The 13,592-nt window shown below is 40.8% G+C and overlaps 1 non-coding gene across 1 annotated transcript; it reads right to left on the reverse strand.

Annotated features, from left to right (window-relative positions):
• Positions 1 to 8,653: 8,653 nt before the first annotated feature.
• Positions 8,654 to 8,724, reverse strand: trnag-gcc (transfer RNA glycine (anticodon GCC)). The gene has a single exon. It is a non-coding gene; the product is annotated as a tRNA-Gly (tRNA).
• Between the last annotated feature and the right edge of the window lie 4,868 nt (positions 8,725 to 13,592).

The following is a 13,592-nucleotide window of genomic DNA, read 5'->3' on the forward strand; positions in this document are numbered from 1 at the left end:
CTTTAGTGTGTGGTTGCCTGAGGCTAAGGCCAGCTGAAAACCTGCTATCCTAGGACCACACACTGTCGCAGACAGTGTTCATAGCATGATGATGCTGTACATCAAAGGAAGTGATTTAACTCTGTACATTTGGATGTTACATTTGGATGTTATGATATGGGTGCACTCAGGCAAAGAGGCCCTCATCACTCAAGCTGACTTGAGGAGCACAATTTAAATCTTGGTTGTCACTGGCAACCGCAAACCTGCAGGGTTTATGCACTGATGAGTATTTGGCTGAGTACCTAGAGTTGCCTAACGCAGAAATGCCTTCTCAAGCAGTCAGTTACGCCATGCTGATGTTTACTGTTGGGGGATGATCAGTTGTCAGGTTGTCATTCTGTATTCTGTGGCATACTGGTAATGTTTTGCCCCATGATCCCAGGGCTTTTTAATATTTAACTGAGAGCATGTGTAGAGCTTTAAATTATTTTAAGGATGGCACTCACCACTATGTTTCCATTGACAATCACCATACTAACTGGGTTGGCTCTACTCACTCACACATTCCTCCTATGCTGGACCAGCCACTTCTGGAATGAAATCCCAATAAACTCAGGTATCTCCGTTTTACTTGAAGCTGACATTTATTCATTTGGAATAAAAATGAGGTGGGTCCCGGCTGGGGTGAGATACCTCTTCTATCATGGTCATAATGAAGACCCAGGGGGCTACTGCCCCCTACAAAGATCACCCTCCACATGCTCATTATCTACATTTTCAAGATAATTATCTCTGACTTCCTTTGCAAGACAATATTAGTGGCTAAGTCTTTTGCTCCCAAAATATAATAGCCACATTCGCTGTTGTATTTCTTACCAATATGTATTATTGTAGAATGCTGCTTTGAGCATGCATACGGTGAATAAATATACTTTTATTAAGGAATCCTACATGTCACATTGTTGGTGGGCCATCAAACTCTTCCATTTCAACTCTATTGTCATATTGAAAAAGAGAAGAATGACTCATGACAGCAGCAAGACACTGTACATTGAATGCTGCACATGGTGGACAGAATGTGAGAGAAGAGGAGAGACATTGAAAAATACCCTTTCAGTATAATGGCCTAGACACAGCTATAGAGCAGACATGATAGAATAAATACCACATTCGACCATCAAAGAGCCAGAGGAATGCTGTGACCACCCTAGGAATGTAGAGCACTTGGTCTTAGTTGGCTGTTGAAGTCACTGCTGTGAGATGTGGTGCTATTGAATACACACACAGATGTCCAGTGACCTCGAGGCATTTTTGGAGCATCCTTTTAAACTGCAGTAAATAAAGTATTGCTCTAGAAGAATGTATATGTGGTCAGGAAGGAGAGAGAGGTTGGCTCTGTAATGATCATGATGGCAGTGATGAAGCCATTTTCATTTATTCCTTCTGTCTCTCCTTTTCTACTCTCTGGCAAATTCCTGCTCCCTCTCACATTTTGTCTCCCTCTACTCTCTCTGCTCTCCCTAACACTATGTTTTGGGCCTTTACATTCCTTTATTAATCTATTTCTCAAATCAACACTGCCCAATCATACAATAAGTTAAAATAGAATTCACAGACAACAAAAATATTCTGGATAGGAATCTATGATAATATTGACATGGCACTCTTGTATTTCTTTCATGAGGATAGGTGAAATAGTCTAAACGACAACATAACAACACTCAGATACATCCACAGCTCAGTACAGTTAAACTTTTAGATGGCAGGGTTTGAATGAGACTTACTTTGTGATAAAACGTGTTCTGTGAGCTGAGCTATCTGCAGTGCTGGCTGGTTCATTCAAAAAGTAGCAGCAGCACTTTGATGGATGACCACAGTTCTAGTTTAATGAGCGGAAGGTTGAGGCTGCAACATGACTCACTTTATACTGCCAGAAAAGCAGGAGAAGAGGTGCAACTCAAAGATGGTGCTATTGCCTAAAAAGGTGTTCACACCACTTTTGGTGACTTTCACTATAGGAGTACCTGATTAGTACAAACAATGAATAGACCATGAGTACTTTTTCTTTGCAGGCTATGCACATTTTATTTTGCAGATACAAGGATAAAATAAATAATTAAAATGCAATTGGAAGCTCTGTAAATCACTGGATGAACAACAGATACTTTTGTCATGTAGTGTGTATGGACACCTGCTTGTTGAACATCTCACTCCAAAATCATGGGCATTAATATGGAATTTGCTGCTATAACAGCCTCCACTCTTCTGGGAAGGCTTTCCACTAGATGTTGGAAAATTCCTGTGGGTTCTTGCTTTTATTCAGCCACAAGAGCATTAGTGAGGTTCGGCACTGATCTGATGTTGGGCGATTAGGCCTGGCTCGCAGTCGGTGTTCCAATTCATCCCAAAGGTGTTCGATGGGGTTGAGATCAGGGCTCTGTGCAGGCCAGTCAAGTTCTTCCACACCGATCTTGATTAACCATTTCTGTATGGACCTCGCTTTGTGCATGGGGGCATTGTCATGCTGAAACAGGAAAGGGCCTTCCCCAAACTGTTGCCACAAAGTTGAAAGCACAGAATCGTCCAGAATGCCATTGGATGTTGTAGCATTAAGATGTCCCTTCACTGGAACTAAGGGGCCTAGCCCGAACCATGAAAAATAGCCCCAGACCATTTTTCCTCCATTATTCCTAGTTCGCACTATGCATCGGGGCAGGTAGAGATCTCTTGGCATCCGCCAAACCAAGATTAGTCCGTCGGACTAATACAGTCGTGGCCAAAAGTTTTGAAAATGACACAAATATTAATTTTCACAAAGTCTGCTGCCTCAGTGTCTTTAGATATTTTTGTCTGATGTTACTATGAAATGCTGAAGTATAATTACAAGCATTTCATAAGTGTCAAAGGCTTTTCTTGACAATTGCATGAAGTTGATGCAAAGAGTGAATATTTGCAGTGTTGACCCTTCTTTTTCAAGACCTCTGCAATCCGCCCTGGCATACTGTCAATTAACTTCTGGGCCACATCCTGACTGATGGCAGCCCATTCATGCATAATCAATGCTTGGAGTTTGTCAGAATTTGTGGGGTTTTGTTTGTCCACCCACCTCTTGAGGATTGACCACAAGTTCTCAATGGGATTAAGATCTGGGGAGTTTGCTGGCCATGGACCCAAAATATCAATGTTTTGTTCCCCGAGCCACTTAGTTATTACGTATGCCTTATTGGCAAGGTGCTCCGTCATGCTGGAAAAGGCATTGTTCGTCACCAAACTGTTCCTGGATGGTTGGGAGAAGTTGCTCTCAGAGGATGTGTTGGTACCATTCTTTATTCATGGCTGTGTTCTTAGACAAAACTGTGAGTGAGCCCACTCCCTTGGCTGAGAAGCAACCCCTCACATGAATGGTCTCAGGGTGCTTTACTGTTGGCATGACACAGGACTGATGGTAGCACTCACCTTGTCTTCTCCAGACAAGCGTTTTTCTGGATGCCCCAAACAATCGGAAAGGGGATTCATCAGAGAAATTGACTTTTCACACAGTCCTCAGCAGTCCAATCCCTTACCTTTTGCAGAATATCCATCTGTCCCTGATGTTTTTCCTGGAGAGAAGTGACTTCTTTGCTGCCCTTCTTGACACTGGGCCATCCTCCAAAAAGCTCACTGTGCATGCAGATGCACTCACACCTGCCTGCTGCCATTCTTGAGCAAGATCTGTACTGTTGGTGACCCAATCCCGCAGCTGAATCAACTTTAGGAGACGGTCCTGGCGCTTGCTGGACTTTCTTGGGCGCCCTGAAGCCTTCTTCACAACAATTGAACCACTCTCCTTGAAGTTCTTGATGATCAGATAAATGGTTGATTCAGGTGCAATCTTACTGGCAGAAATATCCTTGTCTGTGAAGCCCTTTTTTTGCAAAGCAATGATGACGGCACGTTTTTCCTTGCAGGTAACCATATTTGACAGAGGAAGAACAATGATTGCAAGCACCAACCTCCTTTTGAAGCTTCCAGTCTGTTATTTTAACTCAATCAGCATGACAGAGTGATCTCCAGCCTTGTCCTCATCAACACTCATACCTGTGTTAACGAGAGAATCACTGACATAATGTCAGTTGGTCCTTTTGTGGCAGGGAAATGCACTGGAAATGTTTTTGGGGGATTCAGTTCATTTGCATGGCAAAGAGGGACTTTGCAATTAATTGCAATTCATCTGATCACTCTTCATAACATTCTGGAGTATATGCAAATTGCCAGCATACAAACTGAGGCAGCAGACTTTGTGAAAATAAATTGTGTCATTCTCAAAACTTTTGGCTATGACTGCAGATGGTGAAGCGTGATTCATCACCACAGAGAACGGGTTTACACTGTTCCAGAGTTGACGAGCTTTACACCATTCCAGCCAACGCTTGGCATTGTGCATGGTGATCTTTGGCTTCTGTGTAGCTGCTCGGACATGGAAACCCATTTCATGAAACTCCCAATGAACAGTTATTGTGCTGACGTGGCTTCCAGAGGCAGTTTGGAACTCTGTACTGAGTGTTGCAACCGAGGGCACATCCCGTTCTCGGCGGTCCCATTCTGTGAGTTTGTGTGGGCTACCACTTCACGACTGAGCCGTTGTTGCTCCTAGATGTTTCCACTTCACCATAACAGCACTTACAGTTGCCCGGGTCAGTTCTAGCAGGGCAGAAATTTAGAAAAGTGGCATCTGCATGGCTGTGTGCTCGATTTTATACACCTGTAAGCAATGGGTGTGGGTGAAATATCCGAATCCACTAATTTGAAGGGGTGTCCACATACTTTTGTATATATAGTGTACATTGTATCTCTAAACTGTCAAAATTAAAGCAAAATGTTTATCATTACCAAAGTGTGCATGCTTCAATGTATTTAGGAAACAACTATTTTAATTGGGATTTTGTGAAAACAATAAAAATGTAATACTGTCACTGACAAATGAGCTGCATTAAACCGTCTCATTTCTCTCTTGGATAATATGTACTCTGAGCCAATAACATTAGCCAAGTATTTGCATGAATTCATTTATCTTAAGCACATTTGAAAAGAGTGCTGGGGGGTTATGTCAAGGGCCCATTTGAGGTTTCCAAAAGCTGTCATTCAAATTGACTGATATTGAGATATTCCCTCGTTTTATGCCTTTGATGAATCGCTTGTTTATTTCCTCCCTGATTATAAGGTGCCTCTTAAGGTTCGAACCCTTTCTTTCAATTTTCGCTTTAAATGACATACCCAAATCTAACTGCTTTTAGCACAGGACCTGAAGCAAGGATATGCATATTCTTAATACCATTTGAAAGGGAACACTTTGAAGTTTGTGGAAATGTGAAATTAATGTAGAAGAATATAACACATTAGATCTGGTAAAAGATTGTATGTTCCAATATGTTCCATCATCTTTGAAATGCAAGAGAGGTGTGGTCAAACTGTAGAACCCAGTTCCTACATCTGTACACTACATTGGATCTTTGGGACCCTCAGGATGACAAATCAGAGCAAGATTACTGAATGTAAGCACATTAATTACCTTCAGTGGTGAATGTATTAAACCAGTTGCCGTGATAAAAGTGTTTTGTTGTTGTGACCTATCCTCAAACAATAGCATGTTTTTTTAGTAATAGCTACTGTAATTTGGACACTGCAGTTAGATTAACAAGAATTGAAGCTTTCTGCCCATATAAGGCACGTCTATGTCCTGGAATTGACTGTTGTTTACAAGGTCATCCTAGTCACATTATCGCATATTGAGTAACAACCGTCCCGGTTTTGGGATACTGATCCGGTGGAGGTTTTATTAACAAATCAGTAGTCATCATTGGTCATCAAGTGCAGTCTCCGTCATGCAACCTTCATCAACAAAGATCCTTATTATGCATAGATACATTGTGTGACCTGCCTTGGTCGATGATGTTGCTATTTTTTTATTGTTTTGTTGATTTTCTTGGTATAGTGCTTCCATGAATGTCAAATGGATTCATCATACAATTAGTTATTGTTTCACGGTATACTTAATCATCATGAGGAATACTGTATGTCAGAGATATGCACATACTGTTACTGTGAACTGGTTCTTACTGTGTTAGCATCAAACAGACTAGGCCATAGATAGTCAGCCTTAATGAATTTTAGAAAATATATATGAGATAGAGGGAGCACCATTTTAAGTTGGTCCTTTAACATCTACCCAGGCCTTTTTATTTGGTTACAAACTTTGTTGAGCCTATTTGTGCACTGAATCAATAAAAAGCTTAAACTTGACATAACATTTGTAGAAAGTAGAGTGCTTTAGGCTGTTAATTCCATTCCAACTACATTGTCCAAAATGTATTACCCACAACATTTGACTCAGTCTGATATTCAAAAGTATTTATTTAACCTTTATTTAACAAGGCAAGTCAGTTAAGAACAAATTCTTATTTACAATGACGGCCTAGCCAGCCAAACCCTAATCTGGACAACGCTGGCCAATTGTGCGCCGTCCTATGGGACTCCCAATCAAGGCCGGTTGTGATACAGCCTGTAATCGAACCAAGGTCTGTAGGTGACACCTCTAGCAGTGAGATGTAATGCCTTAGACTGCTGTGTCACTCGGGAGCCTAAATAAGTAGAGTGCTAACTAGAACAACAACAATATCAACAACAGAAAAGCACAGAGTACCAAACTGTGACATGGCAGTTGTTTTTTTATCTGTGGGGTCATGGTACTGAACATCAGCAAATGATTACAGAAGGCGTTGTGTTGGGGCCATGTTTTGGAACTCGTTATGAGGGCTAATGTGACAATCTAATGTAGGCTACAGTGTGTGCTGTTTGCCATGACCATGGAAGGGATCCATTGCTCTGAGATCACACTATCACCATTACACATTACACTGTAACCTACACATACTGCTATGTTCCTGTCAATACTGTCAACTACTAAATAGGATATACAGTGGGGCAAAAAAGTATTTAGTCAACCACCAATTGTGCAAGTTCTCCCACTTAAAAAGATGAGAGAGGCCTGTAATTTTCATCATAGGTACACATCAACTATGACAGACAAAATGAGACAATGTGTATTTGATCTCCTGTGAGAAAATATCCAGTGCTTTTGAAATACCTTTTCATTGTGTTATGATTCAAGATAGAAAAATATGTAGTAAAGCTTCAACAAGAGATAATTCCTTTGCAGGTTTTATACAAGCATTTCGCTACGCTGGCAATTACATCTGCTAACCATGTGTACGTGACCAATAAAATAAATAAAATGATTTTATTTATAGATGAAAATGTTTCATTCATTAGTCAATCTCTCCAGAGCACAATATTCAAATGAGTGGGAAAAGTTTTCTCCACCCGTTTCCACTTTTGGAGTCGTTCAGGACTAAAACTTGATCAGTAACTCTGCACATTCAACACAGCTATCGCTTCATAGGATCTCTAAGCCTGAACACAATATCATTAGGAGGAATCATCGGAGCCAACTCTCATAAAACGTTCATTCCCAGCGTGTTCCTTAAATGAAAATGTTCTCATTGATCATTTAGAGGACACTAATGCCTTTTTGGCTCTTAGAGGATGGAAACCTGAATTATTTAATATTTCATTATTATCTGTTCAAGTTATTGATGTGATTGGATTTTAATGATGATCCTCCTTTCTGCACACCTGTCAATATTTCCTGTGGAGCTTGTTTTACTTTGTGTGAAGTGAGTGAAGAGATCAACCTATCTCAACATCACCATTAAAGTGTACATGTTCTGAATCCAAACAGAGTTCATCTAATTCATGCAATGGTGTCACTGGGACATTTGCTCAGAAAGATTAGTTACTGGTGTGTTCATGCTGTCGGAGTTATTGGAAGTTCAGAGTTCTGACTGGGAAGGTTCACTTGAAGTGAAAAGTGGGGAAATGGAGAAAATGTTGTTACAGAGTTGCCGAGTTGTGACGTTTCACCACAGGATGACAACAAATCAGCTTTAAACAATGACAAATTTATCAAAGTGGATAATGTAGCTCTTCTGACCATATTGTCAATGTTAAGCAAGCTAGCTAACTTTATTATAACCAACGCTAGCTAGCTTCTCTAGCTAGCTAAAATCTTATTGATATAAGAATTGTTCCGACTTCAAAAGCACTTGAATACAATTATGCTGTACTTAAAGTGGAACTGACAGGGTTTTTAACTACGTTGCAGATATGAAACAAACAGACAGTCATAATATCAGTCAAAAATATAAAATTCCCAGTTTACACCTCAAAACCACATTCATAAGAGGTTTTAAAATGAGGTACTATTTTACTCAAAATACCATGACGTACATTTTTGGTAGAATAGATGAATGCAACTAAGGCTGGGAATGTCAATACAATAAAACTAGCAAGGGCAATGATCACAAGTCAATCATAACGTGTCTAATAGGCTAGTGCACATGTCTCAAACACAAGGCCAGAGGGACTGAATAGGAAACACAATCCAGTGGATTCACCAAAGTCTCCTGAGAATGAGTGAATGTCCAAACTGAAAACGAAAGCAAAGTGAGATTTTTCAAGAGTCAGTTGAGATTTCGACCAAGACCAACAGAGATTTCTGTTGGCCTGGCAATCGAACACAGATTTCTTCCTCCGGGGTTTGCATACTTCACGAAATTACATGTTCAAAACATCCTGCATTGGCCGGGAATCGAACCCGGGCCTCCCGCGTGGCAGGCGAGAATTCTACCACTGAACAACCAATGCCTTGGAATACTGAGAAAAGGCCGGAAATCGTATCATAAAGCTTTATCTCCAAGCATATGTTTCGATTTGTGGGCTCAGCTACATTGTTCACCTTAAAAAAAGTCAACAGTTGAGTCATCTACTTTATGAAATTACAGCCTAATACGCTCGCATTGGTGAATTTAACATCAATTGCACTGCTTTCGTGTGTCCCGTTTACAGCACGCAGTGGAGGGAAGGTGTGCATGTACATGCCACAGTCCTAGCTAGACTACTAAAATGTTGCAATCTGGCTTCAGTTTTTAAGCTTGACAATGAATAACCAAAAAACAAAACCTGCCACAAAACACCACGCGAAGGAGAAACATGTAGGCCTATTACAACAACATTTGAGCAGTAGCTTCGGGCTGGCTACTCAACTACAATACATTTGAGCAGTAGCTTCGGCTGGCTACTCAACTACAATACATTTGAGCAGTAGCCTCGGCTGGCTACTCAACTACAATACATTTGAGCAGTAGCCTCGGCTGGCTACTCAACTACAATATATTTGAGCAGTAGCTTCGGCTGGCTACTCAACTACAATACATTTGAGCAGTAGCCTCGGCTGGCTACTCAACTACAATACATTTGAGCAGTAGCCTCGGCTGGCTACTCAACTACAATACATTTGAGCAGTAGCCTCGGCTGGCTACTCAACTACAATACATTTGAGCAGTAGCCTCGGCTGGCTACTCAACTACAATACATTTGAGCAGTAGCCTCGGCTGGCTACTCAACTACAATACATTTGAGCAGTAGCCTCGGCTGGCTACTCAACTACAATACATTTGAGCAGTAGCCTCGGCTGGCTACTCAACTACAAAACATTTTGAGTGCACCATACAGCAATGCTGCATTCAAAGAAATGAAAAATATGTTTTCAGTTGAAACAATAGCTACGCTTTTTGATATTTGGAGTTATTAAATACTTTTTGATTAGGGGCGCAGCATATTATGCACATCTGCAAGCATAGCAGCAAAGGCTAATACTTGTATCTTTTGTTTTAATATGTTAAAATGCTATACACAGTATCCTATGTATATAAGTGGAGATTCTGAAGAAGAATTATGTATTATGTATGGCCATTTTGGGTAGCAGTGGACCATTTTTTTGTAAAAATAAATACGCTATGTCTGGCCCGCAAATCGTTTGTTTTTTCCATATTGCCGTGATTGAGTACGACACCCCTGAGCTAGCATACAGTGTCCTGCAAAAGTATTCGGGCCCCTTGAACTTTGCGACCTTTTGCCACATTTCAGGCTTCAAACATAAAGATATGAAACTGTATTTTTTTGTGAAGAATCAACAACAAGTGGGACACAATCATGAAGTGGAACGACATTTATTGGATATTTCAAACTTTTTTAACAAATCAAAAACTGAGAAATTGGGCGTGCAAAATTATTCAGTCCCTTTACTTTCAGTGCAGCAAACTCTCTCCAGAAGTTCAGTGAGGATCTCTGAATGATCCAATGTTGACCTAAATGACTAATGATGATAAATACAATCCACCTGTGTGTAATCAAGTCTCCGTATAAATGCACCTGCACTGTGATAGTCTCAGAGGTCCGTTAAAAGCGCAGAGAGCATCATGAAGAACAAGGAACACACCAGGCAGGTCCGAGATACTGTTGTGAGGAAGTTTAAAGCCGGCTTTGGATACAAAAAGATTTCCCAAGCTTTAAACATCCCAAGGAGTACTGTGCAAGCGATAATATTGAAATGGAAGGCGTATCAGACCACTACAAATCTACCAAGACCTGGCCGTCCCTCTAAACTTTCAGCTCATACAAGGAGAAGACTGATCAGAGATGCAGCCAAGAGGCCCATGATCACTCTGGATGAACTGCAGAGATCTACAGCTGAGGTGGGAGACTCTGTCCATAGGACAACAATCAGTCGTATATTGCACAAATCTGGCCTTTATAAAAGAGTGGCAAGAAGAAAGCCATTTCTTAAAGATATCCATAAAAAGTGTAGTTTAAAGTTTGCCACAAGCCACCTGGGAGACACACCAAACATGTGGAAGAAGGTGCTCTGGTCAGATGAAACCAAAATTGAACTTTTTGGCAACAATGCAAAACGTTATGTTTGGCATAAAAACAACACATCTCATCACCCTGAACACACCATCCCCACTGTCAAACATGGTGGTGGCAGCATCATGGTTTGGGCCTGCTTTTCTTCAGCAGGGACAGGGAAGATGGTTAAAATTGATGGGAAGATGGATGGAGCCAAATACAGGACCATTCTGGAAGAAAACCTGATGGAGTCTGCAAAAGACCTGAGACTGGGACGGAGATTTGTCTTCCAACAAGACAATGATCCAAAACATAAAGCAAAATCTACAATGGAATGGTTCAAAAATAAACATATCCAGGTGTTAGAATGGCCAAGTCAAAGTCCAGACCTGAATCCAATCGAGAATCTGTGGAAAGAACTGAAAACTGCTGTTCACAAATGCTCTCCATCCAACCTCACTGAGCTCGAGCTGTTTTGCAAGGAGGAATGGGAAAAAAATTCAGTCTCTCGATGTGCAAAACTGATAGAGACATACCCCAAGCGACTTACAGCTGTAATCGCAGCAAAAGGTGGCACTACAAATAATTAACTGAAGGGGGCTGAATAATTTTGCACGCCCAATTTTTCAGTTTTTGATTTGTTAAAAAAGTTTGAAATATCCAATAAATGTCGTTCCACTTCATGATTGTGTCCCACTTGTTGTTGATTCTTCACAAAAAAATACAGTTTTATATCTTTATGTTTGAAGCCTGAAATGTGGCAAAAGGTCGCAAAGTTCAAGGGGCCCGAATACTTTCGCAAGGCACTGTATCTATTTATGTAGCAAGCTAAAAACCCAGAGCCTAATGTTAGCTAGCTAGCAAGTTGCTGAGGGGATGTCATCTAATTGGAGGAGTGACCGACTCTTCCTCCTTTTATCATTTTCGGTAGCTACAGCTACTGTAGAGATGCAGGTGTCATTTGGTTAGTGAATCACTTTGATAGCGTGCTAGCAATGCGGGATTTTAATGGCTGTTATTCACATCTATTAGTTGTCAATCAAATGTATTTGTTATCTATCAAATGGGTGGGCAGGCAAGTTCCAAGTTGTCAAAACGTGGGTTGGGACAAGCTTGCACTGGCAGGCAAGCTGCAGAAGGACGAGCAGGTTACTATTCCCCATCGTTTATCAGTGCAATTGTGACAGCCAACTAGCTAAAAAAAGTTTAAGAGGGTTTATCTAATGTTCCATCGCTATATTTTAGATCATCTCGTTCTGGCTAACATTAGTTGTTTAACTTTGTGTTGTTGATGTGCATAGACAACTGAGGGAGAGATGGCATACATTTTCATGGTTGTTTGATCAATAGGACTGTGAAGTTCCCATTTGTAAGTGGACTTTACATATTTGCAGAGATCCATTCAAGTGTATTTTTTGGCCAATTCGTTCTAATGATCTAAAGTCACACTGTTGCTACTACCTGTAATCACAGTTCAGTTCAAAGTGTATGATGGCAGGCCTGTGTGGAGAATGGCTTATTTGAATATAGGCCTACTGTAGCTCTGATTGGCTATGGTGCACCGGTCTGTGTGGACATGGTCCTGGACAAGATATCTCATTTCCCACTCTATGTTGCTATAGAATTTTCACAAATGCCTCCCCAAACATTCTATGAATTTATGAAAACATGAAAATTACCATATCTAAGTGCTTGCTTGTCAGAATAAAAAGGGGGAGTCATTCTTCCTGGGGTGTATATGAACAGATTTGAATAAGATTTCATGTTGCTAAAACTGTCACACCTTGATCTGTTTAACCTGTCTTGTCTCCACCCCCTCCAGGTGTCGCTTATTATTCCTGGTGTATACATCCCTATGTTTCCTGTCTCTTATGTTTTTCAAGTCAACCAGCGGTTTTCCTGTACTCCTCCTTCTATTCTCTTTTGCTAGTCCTCCCGGTTTTTGACCCTTGCCTGTTTTCTGGACTCCGTACCCACCTGCCTGACCATTCCACCTGCCCTGACCTTGAACCTGCCTGCCACTCTGTACCTCCTGGACTCTGAACTGGTTTTGACCTTTGCCTGTCCACGACCATTCTCTTCCCTACCCCTTTTGGAGTGTTTAATAAATATCAAGACTCAAACCATCTGCCTCCCGTGTCTGCATCTGGGTCTCGCCTTGTGGCCTTATATAAACTCTGTCAGTTCCACTTTAAGACTTCCTTATTGGGAAGTTTTCCACTTCCGATGGGTACTTGAATGCCCCATAAGTATTGGATTCCGCCTCTGTGTGGTGGAAAGCAGATTTATTAAAGTCAAGCCTTGGAGAATATCATCCAAGATGAATTACAATCTGTCAACTAATGAATCTGCAGAACCTTAAACTTCCCCCTGTAGTGAGAAATGAAATATACTGCATGAGATAAAATGCCAGTTTGATTCAGAATATAGTCCCAACATGAATCTAAGTCTCTATTGGATGCAGTACTAAATTATGAATACTGTGGACAGTGTTTTCAATGATTTGAAATGCTAACTAATATGGGCCTAGGGGGCCAAAGTTACAGTATGAGAGAATTTGAATTGATAATATTCTGCAAATACTGCACTTTTAAGGAAGTACATGAAATGCTAGTACAGTTTACACACTATGCAGTATAGGTCAGAGATCCATAACAGTTTGATGATGTAAACGGCTAACTGTCAGAGTTTGTCTCTGTGGAATCTGTGTTGATTTATTGCGTTACAGCAGACGACACCTACTTTATCCCTGCTTTACAGATCTAAAGGCATAAGTTACTCATGTTTGTCTGCAGAAAATATCAACATTGACAGACAAAAAAGGC

This window comes from Oncorhynchus kisutch, linkage group LG10, assembly GCF_002021735.2.
Source record: "Oncorhynchus kisutch isolate 150728-3 linkage group LG10, Okis_V2, whole genome shotgun sequence".
NCBI lineage: Eukaryota > Metazoa > Chordata > Actinopteri > Salmoniformes > Salmonidae > Oncorhynchus > Oncorhynchus kisutch.